The sequence below is a fragment of the Gopherus flavomarginatus genome, chromosome 11 (genome assembly GCF_025201925.1).
Source record: "Gopherus flavomarginatus isolate rGopFla2 chromosome 11, rGopFla2.mat.asm, whole genome shotgun sequence".
Lineage (NCBI taxonomy): Eukaryota > Metazoa > Chordata > Testudines > Testudinidae > Gopherus > Gopherus flavomarginatus.
The window spans coordinates 9,259,032-9,263,986 of NC_066627.1; the positions used below are offsets into that span (position 1 = coordinate 9,259,032).

The 4,955-nt window shown below is 54.8% G+C and overlaps 1 non-coding gene across 1 annotated transcript; it reads left to right on the plus strand.

Moving 5' to 3' along the window:
• The first annotated feature begins 3,924 nt into the window (after window positions 1-3,924).
• Window positions 3,925-4,005, plus strand: TRNAS-UGA (transfer RNA serine (anticodon UGA)). The gene has a single exon. It is a non-coding gene; the product is annotated as a tRNA-Ser (tRNA).
• The last annotated feature ends 950 nt before the right edge of the window (window positions 4,006-4,955 follow it).

Genomic DNA, 4,955 nt, shown 5'->3' on the forward strand with positions numbered 1-4,955 from the left:
CCTGTAGGACAGTCTCACAAGCAAACCAGGGAAATGTGGTCTAGATGCAATCAGTGTGATGTGGGTGCAGAGCTGGTTGAAAGCCCAGACTTCAAGAGCCCTTCTCCATGTCTGGCTGTCCAACAGAGAGGGTGTACCTGTTGGGTCTGGCAGGGATCAGTCCAGGGTCTGGTACTATTCAATATTTTCATTACTGATTTGGAAAATGCAGTGGAGAGCATGCTTCTAAAATTTGCAAATGACACCAAGCACTTTGGAGCACAGGATTGGAATTCAAAATGCCCTTAACAAACTGGAGAATTGGTCTTCTTGAGCCAAACTCCATGGCTGGGCCCCTCTCTCTTGACTGGGATGAAGTGAAACCCCAGAACCAAACACTCCTCCTCCTGGGCAGTGCGCTCCGCCCTTGAATGGTCAGATGCTGCTTAGCACTGTCAGAGCAGCTTTTTCTGGGAGATTCCCAGCACTTTTCAATAGCGGGAAAGTATGAAATCCCATCAATGGAACTCAGGAGTCCTGACTCCCAGTCCCCTGGTCCAGTGTCTCCAGCGGAGCACACTCCCTCTCATAGGCAGGGTGAGCGGCCATGAGGGCCTGCCTGTAATTTCCTGCTGTGGGAGGGAGTGTGCAGCAGTGGTTAGCAAAGGGGCCTGGAAAGAAGGACAGCTGGGTCCCATCCATACTTCTGACACTTGGTGTCACCCTAAGTCAGTAGCTTCCCCTCCCCAGGCTTGTTTCGCATCAGTAGGGTTGGGGGTGCAGTCCCAACAGCCCAGGGGGATTGGGAGGCTCCAGGAAGGTGTGTAAAGTGCTGGGATTTCAGGATCCCGGAGGCACTGTCACCCCTGCACTAGGGTGATGTTCTGCACCCCCTGCTGCTGGCCAAGTTTCTCCTTTCCCTGGCAATAAGACAGACTCTTGTTTTCACAGCCAGCTGATCGCCCAGTGTCATCACCCTGCCTGCTGGCTGGGCAGGGTAACTCCTCAGGTCACCACCCTCCTCTCCAGCCTGTCTTGGGCTTGGAGAGTGAGGAGAAGGGCGAGGGATGACATTGAACATCCTCCATCCATCGCTTCATCACCAGAGCAAGTGAGTGGCATTAGGGCTCCATGGTGGCATCCCCTGTCTGTCTGGGGAGAGGCAGAAAGAGGGGGAGAGAATCTCTCCCAAAGGACATTAGTTTTGCAAACAGCCCCCAGAAGCCCCTCACTCTCAGACTGGGGAGGGGCTTCTCCAGAGCCATCTCCAGCGTGTTTGGCAAGGTCCCAGCAATGGGGCTCCCAACCCTTCCCTTATGGGAGACTGTTCCCCAGGCTGAGAGTCTCTGAGCTGGGCCAGACCCGGTGAGCTGCTGAGCATGGAAATCAATGGGAAACGAAGGGGCCCTGGCCTTGCTATGTCTAGGGACTTTGAAGTGGGGAATGGTTTCCCAGGAGAAGTCTGGACTCCTGGGTTCTGTTCCTTCTCTAGCCTGGGTGGGGAATGAGGGGGGGGGAAATGTGAGTGTGTCCTGGGCTGGCAGGATGGAGCTGCTTGTCCAAAGTGACCAATGGTCTTTGTGCTCGAAAAGGACGAGACTCCCCGGTTCTTGCAGCCCCAGGGATGACGAGGGGGAAGGTTGAGGGGGAGCAGATCATGCAATGAACTCCTGCCAGTGTTTGTAGTTTGCACTCCCTGCACCCCCGTGGGGGGAGGAGGAGCTGCTCTGGCTGGGGCAGGGATGGGGAGAGACCAAACAAGTTGGTAAGTGAGAAGCTGCCTTGACCCCAGACTCACATCTGCTCACCGCTCGGTTCCAGGATGGCCAGGCGCCTGAGGATGTTCAGGAAGAAGGCTCTGCAGGCGGCCCCAGAGCCTGTGGAAAGCAGCTGTCATCTTCCCCAGAAGCGAAGTGGCCCAACCGTCCCCAATGGCGGGGAAGGAGCTCGCGGCCGGGCCAGGAGGTGGAAGTGCCCAGCCTTCTGGAAGAGGGAAACCTGCTCCCGGTGCAGGCGCCGAGGTGGGAGAGGCACCGTCAAGGCCAAAATGGAGCTGGGCCAGGATGCACCTGGGCAAGCAGGACCCAGCCCTGGTGCAGAACTGGGCAGGGTGGTTCCGGGGCTTGTTGTGTGGGCAGCAGCAGCCCCAGGAGCCCAGCCCCGATTTCCAGCAGGGGGCATCGCCCTGCCCGGTCAGTGGGGACCTTCCAGCCTTCCCAGGGCAGGAGGTGGAGGATCCCTCTCCCAGCCCCAGCAGCTCGGCCCGCTTCCTGTGGGACAACAGCAGCGCCTGGAACTTGGACAGCAGCGAGGCCGACAGACGCTTCTGCTTTATTCCAGGTGAGGAGCCCGGCTGGGCTCGGAGGGGTAAGGAAGGGGCTGAGAACACCTCGGGCCCAGGCCCTCGAGCAGTGCTATGGGGGTGGGTCCCCAGCTCAGGTGTCTGGCCTGAGCCACTGAACCCCACTGACACTAGATGCTGCCACTTTATTCCTTGATGCCCCATTGGGTTGGGGGGGAGTGTGGGAGGCACCTCCCAAGGAGTCCAGGATTGTGGGTGGAGGGGTCTCTTTGCTATGGACTCCTGAAGGAGTTGGGGGCTGATGACACTGAGGCTACTTGGAATCAAATGCATTTGAGATACAAGTACATAGCCCATATTCATAACTTCAAATACAAAAATGGTACACACATACAGCTAGCATAATTATAACCAGCAAATCATAACCTTGTCATAGACACCTCACACGACAACCTTTGCACAATATTTGCTGCACATATATAACAGTGGTGGCAACAATGATCCCTACGGTCCCAGTTCATATTAATAACATCACAGAAGGCTATAGAGAAGTGGGGAGAGAGGTGTCTTCCAGCCAGCGTGTCTCGTCCGTTTCTCCCTTGCCACTTGGGCCAAGGTGGGAAGGGAGCGAAACGTCCCCGGCTGAAGATTTTGTGCTCGGCCTTGAAGATTAAGCCCGACCCCCTGGCATGGCTAGGTCGGGGCTGTCCTGGGCTCTGGGGGCAGAGGGCTGAGCTGGGAGAAGGGGCAGATGAGGGGATTTTGTCTCTGATAGATAAGGGCTTTGTCAGGAGGAAGCTGTAGGTCACATGCTGGGGGTGTCAGTGAGATTTGAGCTGGGGTAGCAGCAGCAGGGAAGCAGTGTGTGTAGGGGGTGGGGGGATTCACTTGGTAAAAATGAAACTCCCAAGCCGCTCCCTTTGCTGGAGCAAAAGCCTCTCATTTATCTCCTCAACTCCCTTCCATGAAAATCTCCACCCCTCCCCTGGTGCTGAGAGACCCTCTTTACTCCCATGGAGATTTGTAATTGTTCTAACTCTTCCTTTGAGTTGTCCAAATAGTTTTCCCAGAAAAATGATCAAGGACATTTCAAATGAGAAAAACAAACGAAACCAGAGAAACTCCCACCACACACAGTTTGGGTCTGAATTTTTCTACTGAAATTCGGAGATAATTAAACTCCTTCCTCTGTTGGCCAGAAACCAAAGCTAGACCTCCCCTGCTGTAGCTGTGACTTCTGCTACCAAACCACCAATGCGCTGTCTCCTCTTGTGAGACATTTCTCTGCACAATACTGCTGCTATTCCAGTTATTGACTCCAGAAACATTTTCCTTAGCCTGGTTTCCGTGTGTCACTGGTTTCTATAGCAAAGGCCAGTCCCTGGCCCTGTGGTCCAGACATCCTCATTCACATCAAGCTTCAAGTTGAGAATCATTTCCCATTCCCGCTCTGTGGGAGGGGAGACTTTTAAATGCGCTCTCTGTGCGACTGCACATGGCTAAGCAAAGAGAACAAACCCAAATCCCCCACTGTGCTTTGGGAGCCAGGTTTGCGGTGGGAATTCTGTAGTTCAGATGACTTCACACCTGGTCATTGTGATCCTTTACCAGTTTCTCTGGCATTGGGGCACCTTTGCGCTTCGGCTGTGATGGCTGAGTGGTTAAGGTGTTGGAATTGAAATCCATAGGCTTCCCCTGCGCAGGTTCAAATCCTGCTCACAGCGAGGCCTGTGTTTTAGCCAGTATCTTATCCGGGCAATATCTCTGTACAACCCCCTGAGACACTCTCAAGTGTCTCCCCACCCCAAGTAAATCTTCTTCTGCTCCTTTCATAGAGATGCCTGGGGACACCACCTCACACTGTGTCCCTGAGGGGTCAGGCAAACTCTCAGTGCCTGTTAGCCTCTGCCACTCACCTAGTGCCCCATAGATGAGCCATAACCTTAGTTCTGCTCCCCTCTCTAGTGTGTGAAAGGAGCCAAGTCAGTGACTCCATGGGATTTGTCCCGGACCCCTCTAGGGCGGCCCTGAAGGGAAGCACTGACTATCACAGTGACAATACAAAGTGACCAGCATTGCGGGGAGACTGAGGGAGAACCATACTCATCAGGTCTCTTCTCTCCCCTAAGGTGAGCCAGACACTGCTCTCTCCTGACTCTCACTCTAGCAGCTGGACAATAAGGAGCCGTTTCCCCACAGGAAGTTCATTGAGTGCCCCTGTGGTGCTGGGGGGGGGGGCTGGCACTGCTGCTGGCTCTGGGGCTGGCAGGGGGGTTGATGTCTGCACAGACTCTCAGCTGCCAGACCAGAGGGGACACTTGAGACCTTACCAGACTGGCTCAGTGAAGACAGGGGGTTGACAGACCAATACAGATGCTCTCCAGAGCACGGAGCAACATCCGCCCATGGAGCCAGGCAATGAGCATTTCTCACAGCCTGGAGCCAAGGGTGAGGTGGCAGCTACTGTTCCAGCTCCTGGGGGACAGGCCCTGTCAGCTAACAGACACTTCTTACTCCCCACACCTAAGGGCGCCGGGTTCGTCCAGTGGGGGTGTGAAGCATCCATTCTTTTCCTGTCCTTTTTGTGTGCGACTGCTGACAAAAACATCCCAGACAGAGAAGCAACAGGCCAAAATACTGTTATGCAGCTGCCAAAGTAGCTCAGTTGGGAGAG